This window comes from Leuciscus leuciscus, assembly GCF_965113295.1.
Source record: "Leuciscus leuciscus genome assembly, chromosome: 17".
NCBI lineage: Eukaryota > Metazoa > Chordata > Actinopteri > Cypriniformes > Leuciscidae > Leuciscus > Leuciscus leuciscus.
This window is the reverse complement of record NC_138741.1, coordinates 32815178-32828734: the sequence shown is the minus strand read 5'-3', so window position 1 is coordinate 32828734 and position 13557 is coordinate 32815178. Positions and strand designations below refer to the sequence as shown.

The 13557-nt window shown below is 36.3% G+C and overlaps 1 long non-coding RNA gene across 1 annotated transcript; it reads right to left on the bottom strand.

Moving 5' to 3' along the window:
- Window positions 1–1043: 1043 nt before the first annotated feature.
- On the bottom strand, window positions 1044–2702 carry LOC309478624. Its single transcript, XR_014199061.1, has 2 exons — window positions 2593–2702; window positions 1044–1443 (listed from the first exon to the last, which is right to left on the bottom strand). It is a non-coding gene; the product is annotated as an uncharacterized lncRNA (long non-coding RNA).
- Window positions 2703–13557: the final 10855 nt, after the last annotated feature.

Sequence of the window (13557 nt, the reverse complement as noted above, 5' to 3'; positions counted from 1 at the left end):
GTAGGGATGGGGAAATGAAGCCTCATGAATCACTGAGGCCTTCTCCTGACTTTTCCGGGAAAAGATTCAAAGCTTCGACAGTGTCGAGACCTGGTCGAGAACAGCGCCATCTGGTGGTTATTTAAAATAAAGCAGCCTGAAGCCTGTGTTAGAAGCTCTGGCAGATGAAGCAACCACAACACACTCCATAGTTTCAATGTTATGTGTACAAATAAAAGCCTTACATGTTTGTGTTTGATTTGTTCATTAAATAAATACATTTTCCCATTAAAGTGTGACAATAAAATATAATATAAGCTTATATGATTCAACAAGATTTAATGTAGGCCTACTCTGTCTTACTCTCTCTCTTTCTCTCCACACACACAAAATAAGGACATTGTCTGAGAGGATCATCTGTTATTAAATGCGCTTATGACACTTGTTACTGCTAGTGCTTAACTGTAGGAATGACAGAAAGGTGATAAAGTTTTTAATTATATTTATTATTTTTGGCTGTTGCCATTGCTCTAAATACAAACCCTTCACCAAACACCAACACCCCTTCCCCCCTAATCCCACCTTAAACCCCAATACCAACACCAAATTACCTTAAATCACCAAAAAGTGAAAAGATTTTATAAAAACAAAAAGACACAAAAACAACAAAAAATAATAGCCTAAGTAGTGAAAAATAAATGTTGGTTATTTAAATGTAATATATTGATTAACTTTCAAAGTACAGCACTCTCCTCACAAACACATCGACCAGACTGAGGCAACAATGACTCGTTAAATAAGATCTGGAGTTCGAGCCTTCTGACACCCAAAGCGAAACGCGCACGTGACTGGAGAGAAAGTGAGGCTTCGTTTGTCATCGATCACGTGACTCTAGTAAACCGATACACGCCCCGATACGGGGCTTCACTACAAATTGTGTCGCTTGTGTGATATGCGCATCGAAGCTTCAGTGTCATATGTAACATCACTACCATAAATAAACTGTGTGTCAAGCATCATGTCTGCGCTTGGGTTTATCCTCAAATTCATGACAGAAACAAGGGTGTGATCATCAGATTTAAAGTTGGAGTAATTTGTGCTGTTTTCCAGTTAGTAGGAAAGACAGAAAGTCTGATACAAAGATTGGTTACATTTCAGAAATGTACATAGAAAAATACAGGCGTCGCGTCGTCTCTTCCCAGGCGTTGCGTCGTCTCTTCCCAGGCGTGGCGTCGTCTCTTCCCAGGCGTGGCATCGTCTCTTCCCAGGCGTTGCGTCGTCTCTTCCCAGGCGTGGCGTCGTCTCTTCCCAGGCGTGGCGTCGTCTCTTCCCAGGCGTGGCGTCGTCTCTTCCCAGGCATTGCGTCGTCTCTTCCCAGGCGTCGCGTCGTCTCTTCCCAGGCGTCGCGTCGTCTCTTCCCAGGCGTGGCGTCGTCTCTTCCCAGGCATTGCGTCGTCTCTTCAGCTGTAGAATAAAAGGTAAGTATTATGTGAATGCTTGGAGATGTGTCTTTAATCTAGTTTTAAACTGGGACAGCGAGTCTGAGCCTCGAACAATATCAGGAAGGCCATTCCAGAGTTTAGGAGCTAAATGTGAAAATGGAGCTGCGTGTTTTGCCAATTCTTGTTGGATCCTTAATTAATTGATACAGTCCGAGTTTCATTACAATAGCTTTTAAAGATTTTGATGAGCTATCATTCCAGTCAAGGTTGATATCGCCCAGAATTACAAGCTCCTTTGATGTAACAGATTTAATTATGTCAGAAAGCTGAGATAGATAAGAACTTTCACTGACATTAGGGGGTTTGTAGGTGACAATAATGGTAATTGCATGTTGAGGTGTAAAATGTACGATAAGTTTTAATGTTTCGGTTTCAAACTTTGATATTAAGTGTGCATATTTCCGACTCACATAGAAGGCCACTCCGCCGCCGGTCTTGCTAATGCGGTCTTTACCATACAATTCATAAAAGAATCCGGAATATTAGGAGTTAACCATGATTCAGAGATTGCCATTACATGTGCTTTCGACTGCGCAAGCAAGATTTTAAATTCGTCTAGTTTGGGAACAAGGCTTCGGGTGTTTAAATGGCAAATCTTAAAGCCTCTGGTGCTACCGAGTTGACTTAAATTAGTTGGACTTTTTCTTGGATGAGGTCTTCTTCTTTGTACTTTAACTGTTTTGACTAAAGGACTAGAAGAAGATACTTCAGAGGGTAAGATCGGAAAAAATGGGGGAGTAAAGATAATCGGGGTTGGAAATCTAGAATGGGGAAAATATTCGTGAGTTATCAGTAAAAACATGCGCTGTGGTTGCGGTACAGCGGTAAGAAATCTGCTATAGTTTGCAAATGCATATAGTCCCCACAAATGCAATATGCCTAAAGTTGTCAAAAGTATTTGAGTCAGGCCCGGGATTTAGCTCAACATTTCCATTAAACAGGAGAATAGTTATTAAAAGTCTTGATGCACTTAAAACGTATTTAGACTTATTTTCATTTTCATCAGTCATTTGCTTTAACATCAGTTACCCACCGGTGAAAAATAATAGTTCGGATGGAGAAAGACAATGGCTGATGAGAAGCTGGTTGGCCAGAGTTTTTAAACACAAACCTCTTGTCAGAGTATTGTAGGTTGCTAACCGGTGAACTAGTCCGCTGACGGCCGGGTACGTGGTAGTCGGACACACCCGCGCAGAGCAGCCGCCTGTGAGCTGTGATTTCCTATCCAATACAAAGATGATATGAACAAGTCAACTCATGAATGATTTTTTAGAGCTAGAACAGAATTGAATTCTGCTTGGTTCACTGATTCTGTTATTCTCCTGTTTACTACAGTGAAGCCGCTTTAAAACAATCTGTATAGTATCAAGCGCTATATAAATGAAGGTGACTTGACTATAACAAGAACATTACAATGAACACACATTTGAAAATCTCACTACAAATAATCCAGAATTTAAGACAAAAGATAATAATCCTTCTCTGCCTGTTACACTTCCTCACACCTGAAACTGATGGTGTGAATCTCCTGAACTTCTCCAATCTACTGTAGACCATTACTAATCCATTTATGTTGTAACATCTGCTCTAACGTCGGGCGTTTAGTCGGATCCCTGGCTAGACACTGGCTAATCAGATCCCTGCATTCTGTACAATAAGGAGAGAGCTGGTTAGTCATGACCATGTGACCTGGCATTTTTGAAAACAGCATCTAAAACATGATTAATATACTGTAAAATGTTCCTTATCTCTAGTTTAAAAGTGAAGTATGTCGTTTCTGCGACACTAGTGGCAGCGAGTGGAATAAATGACCAAATAAAACAGCTATATATAAAACATCTTACATACTTCACCTTTAACTGTTTCTGTACAAAGCCTTTGCTTTATGTGTGTGTTTATCAATGTTATCAATATTATTCACTCACTTTTGGATAAGTTGGGTTTCAGAAATGTAACTTTGGCTTGTGTGATTTCCGTTCTATTGTGAAAAGGAGAACATCCGTTCACCATCTGGTACAGCAACACTCCTAGAGACCAGACATTTGCTGGGACGGCGTGGAATCGAGGCTCTGTCAAGACTTCAGGTGGGCGGTAATTCGGAACTCCTGGAAGAAAGACATTTGCACATTGTTGAGCTTTTTTTTTTTAAAGCATCAAATAATTAGTAAATCTATACATTCAGGTTTCCACACTCCCAGAATGCTCACCAATGTATATTTTGCTGTCGTAGCCATCGCTACTAAACAGCTGACCGCAGCCAAAGTCTATCAGCTTGACCTGTAGCGGGGGTTTCTTCAACAGGAAATTCTGCGCATGAATGTCATTATGGAAAACGCCACGATGGATGCAGTGTTGCACTGCCAGCACAGCCTGTCTCATGATGACCCGTGCTGTTGTTTCAAACACTTGATGATTACGAGTGATGAAGTCCAGCAAGCTCTCGCAGGGTTCGGGATACTCCATAACCAGAGTGAAATCTCTAGGATCTTCAAACCACTCGTATAGTCGGATGACGAAGGGGCTTATGGGTTCTCGCCTCATCATCATCAGCAGCGCCACTTCTGTAACGAGAGGTTTGGGATTCCCAGGCTAGAGAGAAGTAGCAGACTGAAGGTTAGCTGGGTAAAAATCTGAAGAAAACATCATTTTGAAATGTACTTTTCTTTTATCTTTTTAGATCCGTTCAAAAGAGCCTTTTCAGCTCAAAGTTATTTGGTGCCTCTAGGCTTATTTGTTGATCACATTTACACCTAATGCTTCCTACGGGTGTATTAACTACAGTAATCTGCACTTAAACAACTCAATACACATTCAGCTTTTGGACAACTTACAATATTAAGATAACGATCGTTGTGAATCTTGCGCATCCGCTTGATGGCAACCTGCAAAAACAAAAAACATCCCAGTTTCAATAACAGTAACAGTATTCTAGCGCCTGAACTTGCACTGACTATTAAACCATCTGTAAATTGTTTTAAATGTGTTTTGCAAGAGCAAAATGTTTGTACAATTAAGTAAGATTTACCTTTTTGCCATCAAATCTGCGTGTTCCCAGGTACACCTTGCCAAATCCTCCGGATCCAATCATCTTTCCCACGTTATAGAGAGACTCAAAGGACTCTGAAAAACAAACAGAAAAATATGAGACAATTATTAGCTTGCTAGATCCAGTGCTGGTCGAGAAAATAATATTATAATGGGGGAAATAATATTAATATTCTCTAAAAACAAGCCTTGAGTGGAAACCAAGATAATACTGTTGAAAATAATGTTGGAGAAATAATGATTTACCATGATTTGGCTTGACGCCGGAGTGATCTGGAGCGGGTGATGATGGTTCAGGATCAGGAACAAAAGCCTCCACAACATCCACAACACTACAGGAACAGCAGCAGAACACACACTTCAAAGCCTTCCAGAGCCGGAGGAAACAACCAGCTATTTCCCTCTTCCTACGTTCTGGAGCTTTTTCTGAAATGAAGAAAAAACAATTGAAAACAACTATTAGACACATCTCTGACGTCAAATTAAGCAATGATATAACTTACATTTTACTGTTAAATTCTTATCTGTAATGTTACAAATCTAAAGTAATGGGAATTGTTCACGCCTGACTTCTGCTTAATGCCTGCATAAATGTCCCAACATCTTATTTCACAATATTAATAGTCATTTTATTTCACAATTATCACGTGTCAACGATAAAGTTCATTTTCTTATTTTATCTGATCTTTTATTAAAAAGAAAACATACATTTCCAGGCTTCATTTGGCCAACTCTGGCACATGTGTGGCTCAGTTCTGGTAATGGCAAAGATCATATGGGCCATATCTTAAAATATATTTATATTATATTAAACATTGACTTTTATTAAATGCATAGCAATGTCTTATTTATGACATAACCGACTCTGTAATGCTCGGCACGACAGCCATTTAGACAATTCAAGAGCAATAAGTGGCGAAATATAATTATTTTCTGGATCGTATGCTGTCGAGAAGCGGCTTTCTGTGTGTGTGTTTCTGGTGTGTGTCAGACAGCGCAAGTGCCATCAAGTTCATGCCTTATTGAGAGCGTTTTGCTAACATTCCCATTCAATTAAGGAAACATTATTTCTAAATGTTCCCTGAACGTTCAAAACGTACAGTTTTTTCAACGTTTCAAAAATGTTCTATCTTGGTTAAAGGAACATTCTATTTTATAATTTTGCATTATGGGAACGTTACTTTTGAAGGTTCTCGGAATGTTCTGAAAATGTTAGATGAATGTCCAATTAAAATATTTTAAAATATCTCACCTGTTGAGCTCTTGTTCACTGGAGAAGCCTCCACGGCACCCTGAGCAGTTCGGCAATCTGAAGTCTCTGTTGGCTCGACAGGAACTTGACCCGGCAGCGGAGGACACAGAAACCCTTCGAGGCTGTCGGACCTGGACAATCCCTGTTGGTTTGGGCTCTCCGATCCATCGCCACTCCACCTCCACTCGACGCTGTACGAGCCTCGGCTGCTCAGACTCAACGGCTCTCTACACCTCCTCTCGACAGGGACCTCAGAGAGGAACGAACCTGAGGATTGTAATATATTTGAATAACATGAGGAGACGTTCGTAATCTGGTGAACCTTTACTGAACAAGGCAACATAGAACGTACATCTAGCTCGGCCAAAACCCAGAAACACTCTGGCAAAAAACACATATTCCCCCCAGACATGGACCTCAGAGAGGAACGAACCTGAGGAAGACTCTCTACACCTCCTCTCGACAGGGACCTCAGACAGGAACGAACCTGAGGATGACTCTCTACACCTCCTCTCGACAGGGACCTCAGACAGGAACGAACCTGAGGATGACTCTCTACACCTCCTCTCGACGGGGACCTCAGACAGGAACGAACCTGAGGATTGTAATATATTTGAATAACATGAGGAGACGTTTGTAATCTGGTGAACCTTTACTGAACAAGGCAACATAGAATGTACATCTAGCTCGGCCAAAACCCAGAAACACTCTGGCAAAAAACACATATTCCCCCCAGACATGGACCTCAGAGAGGAACGAACCTGAGGAAGACTCTCTACACCTCCTCTCGACAGGGACCTCAGACAGGAACGAACCTGAGGATGACGTGATGCCCGGAGAAGAATCTGTGAAGCAGAGGATGGAACATTTCAGACATCAAAAACTGTTTTTGTTTTATATATTTTTTATAATATTAATAATCCATGTCAGTGGTCACATCAAATTGTTACTTTGGTTTCACTTTATTTTGGTCCCTTTAAGATATTAAAGGGAATAAGTTGACATGTAGTTGTACAATTACTTATAGTCGACAGAATGTTCAAAAGGGACCATCAAAATAAAGTGTTACCGTTACTTTAGTTGGTTCAACTTTCTATTTTCAATGACAAATCAGCCATTGAAAATAGAAATAGAAACTAAGCCATTACTTCTTTATTAAAAGCCTATTCTGACCTCTGCGAGAGTGTTCAGATGAAGTGGACGGACGTCCATCATCTGGGTTCTGCATCACCCTCGTCCAAACCTCCTGACCAGCCGTCTGAGAGAAAGCAGCTCTCCTGGATCTGGAGTGGTCTGAAGATGGAATATTTCACACATCACATAATTAGTAATGTTTTAATAATAATAATCAGTAATCAATGTCTGTGGTCAATTACAAATTTTTACTTCAGTTACTCAAATTCAAAAGTTTATTTCACATGCAAGGAATCAAATAAATGTGATCAAATGGGTTCTTCACATTAATGTAGTCAGTCATTGTACAACATCCTACCATAAACCATAAATGAAAAATTAAAGCACTCACCTCCTCTTTCGCCCATCATGTGAGCCGTCGACGTTCTCCTGCAAACTGAAATAAAAACTATACAAAATACAACACAAAATACAATACAATACAAATCTCCTCAGAAATACTCCCCTAAAAATAAATAATAAATGATAAAACAAACAATTAAATAAACTGCTTCTAAAATTAGAAAAGAACAATCAAATAAAATTATTCTCGGAAATTATATGATGCTTTCAAAAAGGATATATCCTCCCGATGTCCTTCTAGAATAAAAGTCTCCTCTCAGAAATCCAGAAAACAGCTTCAAAGTATCAAGATTTGCATAGAAATTTCTCTGCAAAAAAGTCTGTCAATTCGCCTCGTCTCTCAATCGACAGACTGCGATATGTTCAAGTGTAAATATACATGCAGATTTCAGATTGATTCATAAAATGCGTCGCCATAGCAACTAAAATTCAAATCACTCATATGCGCGCACAGATAGCGATTGGTTCAAGTGTAAATATCGGCAGTATACGCATGCACGCGCACATCGAATCTGATTTATTAAATAGTTACACATTTAATGTTTTCTTTAATATGAGATTCTTTGTTTCAAACCAGTTTTATTATTAAAATCCGTGGAAAATGCGCATAAATAGGCACAAGGGAGAATAAATCGGACATCATTTTTTATATATATATTTTATTTTTAAACAGTATGGCATTACAAACCGTATTACAACCTTTTACGAATTTGTACAAGACTAAGCAGGTGTACAAATTAAAGTACAAAAGTGTACAATGGTCGTACAACATGAGAAGAACAAACAACAAAAAAAACAAAAACAAAAAAAAAACTAAAACAAAAACAGAAAAACGCACATTCACAAGAGGTCTGTTGTCATACCTGAGATTGTATGAAATTAATGAAAATAATAGCTGTTTTAGTTTTTACATGACATAAGGCTTTCCTAAATTGCAAGAATTCATTTAAATAAATTTGGAAGATTGGTTTGACCTTCAAAAATTTACATTTGTGTATATAATGTTTAACTAAGAGTATACAAGTATTGTAAAAAAGTTCTTTCTTGCTATCTTGCAAAAATACTCAACATTTGACATCTTTGTACAGTATAGGCCTATTGGGTGCATCACTAACATATTCTGATATCCAATGTTGAAAAGAATTCCATAAAGTTCTGGTATAATGACAATCAAAAAATACATGCTCCACAGATTCAATATCACATTCACAAAATGAACAACAGTTTAAATCAATATTGAAACGTTGTCTCAGAAATTCATTACTGGGATAAATATCGTTTAAAATTTTGAAATGAGTTTCTTTAGCTTTAGGAAAAATTGGGAGGGAGAGATATTTGGTTCTGATTTTTATTTGTATATCTTTTTGAAAATCATTGAGGGTGTAAAGTCTTTTTAATAAAAGTGGGTGAAGTCTATTTGTTATTGCACTTCTTATTATTTTGTTTGAACATTTTCTGTTTTTAAATTCTATGTCATATTATAAGCAAAGGAAATCTAGGTATTACGACATCATACATCAATAAACCTTTCATCAAATTTAACATTTCTAAAGGAATAGCCTTAATTATAGTATTATATTGTTTTTTGGTACATTTAAGATTGTATTTCTCTGTGAGAACAGAGTAATTAAGGACATTTCCATCAGAATCCATAAGATGTGAAATAGCCCAAATACCTTTTTTCACCCAGTCATCATAATAGATAGATTTTCTTTTGAACAATATGCATCTATTGTTCCAGATATAGGGTCCGTGTATCTATCTATCTATCTATCTATCTATCTATCTATCTATCTATCTATCTATCTATCTATCTATCTATCTATCTATCTAATCTATCTATCTATCGTAAGAGGTTCGGCTGACAAAAGAGTTTAGGAAGCTCTGATCTAGCGCTCTCTGTAGCGCTTTGCCTTTTTCCTTCTTTCTTTTTCTTTTTTTTTTTTTTAAGAAAAAAGGACAAGTCAACGGTTTTATTTATTTTTTTCATTTGTTTTTTCTTGGTTACTCAGCGTCATGTGTAGGTGTCGTTCTTTAAATATCTCTCTATCGGCTGAGACTCTCGCTTACGGCCATACCACCCTGAACACGCCCGATCTCGGAAGCTAAGCAGGGTCGGGCCTGGTTTTTTTTTTTTTTTTTTTTTTTTATTAAGCTTTAACACAAACAAACAAGGTACATTACCATTCACTGAATACAACAGCAGTTATTTCACCTTAGGTTGAGCATATTACAAGAACGAAAAAAAAAAAAAAAAAAAAAAAAAAAAAAAAAAAAAAAAAAATAATAATAATAATAATATACATGAAAATTTTTAAATAAGAATAAAAAGGGGCTTTAAATTAATTTAAACTTATTCAAAAGAAATAACAATTTACGGGCTTTCTGATTTTTAACAAATTTTAATGATTTACACAAGAGTTTAATCTCATTCAGCCATTGATTAAAGTTGGGTTTGGATTTAAACCATCTACATTTGTGAATGAAAAATTTTGCGAAACATAAAAGAAAATTAATCATTAAATCACACTCTTTGTTACTCATACAAACACCAAACCTAATCAATTTCACCGTGAGGGGTGGGATTTCGACCCTCCTAAATCTTAACCAGATCTGGACCTCTCTCCAAAAGGGCTGCACCATATCACACAAAAAGAAGACATGCTCTAAATTTTCAATATTTGTTTCACAAAAAACACAATTATTCACCTCAAAATTAAATTTCAATCTTAAAAATTCATTAGTAGGATAAATCTCGTTTAAAATTTTGAAGTTCACTTCCTTAACTTTAGGAGGAAGGGGAAAAGATAAATAATTTAACCTAATTTTTTTTTTTTCAACCAAATCAAAATCTCTAAGCACATAATCGCGTCTAATTGGGTTTGGGTAATACGCCTGTAAAATAAAACTTCTGATGATTCTATTTGTGCATTTTTTATCACAGAAATCAAGGCCTTCTAAGAAGAGCGGTCTCATTTCTGGGGAGATTTTGGAGTACAACATGTCTTCTTTAACCATTAATCTTAAAGGGATTGGTATTGCTCTGATCATTCTATTAAAAACATTTACGTTACACTGTAATTGGTATTTCTCACAAAACTCTCTATGCAGTAACAAATTTCCATTCTCATCCAAGAAATGGGCAATAGCCCAAATCCCTTTAGATTTCCATTCCTCAATAAATACAGCTTTTCTGCCAAACTTTATATATCTACTATTCCAAACTGGAGAGTTGTGAGGCGTGAAGTTATGTTTGAACAGTAATTTCCAATAGAGCAGCACTTGCTGATGGAAGTCTGAAAGTTTAACTGGTAACGAGGTACACTCAAAGTCACAACCTAATAAAAATTGTATTCCCCCCAATTTGTTAAAGATAGCAGTAGGAACAATAAACCAAAAGGAGTGGCTATTTTGAATAAAGGATTTTAGCCATTTTAATTTCAAAACACCATTCATAATGTCAAAATCAATCGCATTCACACCACCATCTTCGTAATTTTTAATCATGTCATCCTTTCTTATATACTGACATCTATTCCTCCAAATAAATTTAAAATTCACCTTATTTATTAATTTAATCATTCGTGACGATATGGGCAAGGAGAAGGCTGGATAGATGAGTCTGGACAAACTATCCATTTTAGACAAAAGAACTCTTCCAAAGATGCTAAGATCCCTCTGCAGCCATCTATTAAGAATGGACTTACATTTATCTATGTTATTCAACACATTTTTATTCTCCATAACATCTTTATCTTTAGAAATAGTGATCCCCAAATATTTCACTTCCTTTTTAATTTGTATATTAAATAATGACAGCAAAGGACACTCATGCAATGTTAACATTACACATTTGTTTAGGTTTAAATGTAGTCCCGAGGCTTTAGAAAACTGGTCAATAGAATGTAAAGCTAATGGAATTTGATGTTCATCTTTTAGAAACAATGTTGTGTCGTCAGCAAACTGACTTATAGTTATTTCTCTATCCAATACTGTTAAACCTTTAATACCATTATTTTTAATCACTATAGATAATAACTCTGCAACCATTATAAATAATAATGGAGAGCTACCACAACCCTGACGAATCCCCCTTTTAATTGGAAATCTTGAGCAGGTTCCATGCCCTAGAGCTACAGAGCTATTGATTCCATTATATAACATTTCAATTAAGTTTATAAATTTTACTCCAAAACCAAAATGCTGCAAAGTTTTCAAAATAAAGGGATGCTCAACAGCATCAAATGCTTTGTAAAAATCTAAAAAAATAAGAAACCCACTTTCTTGAACAATTTCACTATAATCGAGTAAGTCTAAAACCAATCTAATATTATTATGAATTGATCTACCCCCCAAAAACCCAGATTGTGTCTCACTAATTATTGAAGCAATACCCTTTTTTAGCCTAGCAGCGATAGCCCCAGAGAAAATTTTATAATCGATGTTAAGCAAAGTGATAGGCCTCAAATTGTCTAATACTCTTTTATCTTTACCAGCTTTTGGGATCAATGTAATTAAACCTTGCTTCATACTTTCAATCAACTCTTTTTTTCCAATTCCTTCTTTTAGGGCACTGAATAATAAATTTCTCAAATCTCCCCAAAAAAATTTAAAAAAATTATTAGTGAGCCCGTCTGTCCCTGGGGATTTATTTAAGGGCATCCTCTCAACAACTGAATCCAATTCTTCTATTTTAAGATCTGAATCACACAAAACTTTGAAAGAGTCCTCAATACAAGGAATATTGATCTGAATTTGAGCAAAAAAAAGATCTGACTCATAAGAGGAGAAATCTGAGGAGTATAATTTAGAATAAAACTGAAACACTTCTTTTTCAATTAGTTTAGAATCTTTACATTCCTCACCTTGAATCATTAAACAACTAACAGCGTTCCTTTGCTGTCTATTTTTTTCTAAATTGCTGAAATATGAAGAGTTCTTTTCACCTTCCTCAATCCACTTGGCGCGCGATCTTATATATGCACCCTGTGCCCTCTCAAGATACAAATTATCTAGTTTACTTTGAAGCTCCATAACCTTATCCTTATCATAATTATTTAAAAGAGGTTTGTTACAACACTGACTTATTTCACAAATTAAATTCCTTTCATATTCCCTTTTTTCTTTTATTAGTTTCTTAGAAAAAACAATGGAAAATTCTCGAATTTTAAATTTTAGATATTCCCATTTACTTATATTACCAACAAAAGAATTATTTATCTCTATATCTCTAATTAGTTCCCTAATTTTATTGCAAAATTCTTCATTTTGTAAGAGAAAGGCATTAAACTTCCAATAACCTTTGTTTTTAGTTTGCTTAGTTGAAGGTTCTAAAACGAGATCAATAAAACAATGATCCGTTAACGGAGCTTTAGAAATTGAAGACTTTGAAACATATTTTAGAATATTGTCACTGACCATCCAATAATCAATTCTAGATTTGCTTTCCCCATTTGGTTTAAACCATGAAAAACATTCAACCTCAGGATTTAAATATCGCCACACATCACTCAAATAATTTTCTGTCCTCAAAAAATCAACATTAACATTAATCCGTCCCTTGTTAAGTCTGGGAGGCCATCTATCGATCCACTCGTCAGGAACCATATTCCAATCCCCACCTACTAAAACATTATCAGATGGGTACCTTGTTTTAGTTTCTAAGATCAAGTTAGAAATATCTTCTATTAATTTCTGGTTTTGAGCTGCATTGTTAAAGCCATAAATATTAATTAGAATAAAAAAAATACCATCAATTTTTAGTACCACCATCAACCAGTGACCAGTTCCATCCTCTTTATGAACGATGACTTCTCCCGGACATTTGTTGAAGCATATTGCCACTCCTCCCGAACGATTAGAACCATGGCTGAAAAAAATCTTCTCTCCCCACTGATTAGACCAGAAAGATGCATCGGAGTCTGAAGAATGAGTCTCTTGAAGAAACATACAATGAGCATTCTGCCCTTTACAAAATAGAAAAATAGCTTTTCTCTTCACACTGTCTTTTAAGCCCCTAACGTTCAAAGAACCAAAAATAACTTTGTCCTTAATCATACGCTAAAATAAAAAAAAATAAAAAAAAAATAAAAAAAGGAGAACTATAACCACAAATCAAATAACCACAACTTGTTAGAGCTCAGTCACTATATGAACCGCGACTTCAAAATAGAGCTCTAATAGTGTCCCATTGAAAAGTTTCCAACTATCTGACTTACATTATCAGTTCACCCGCCAACGTCG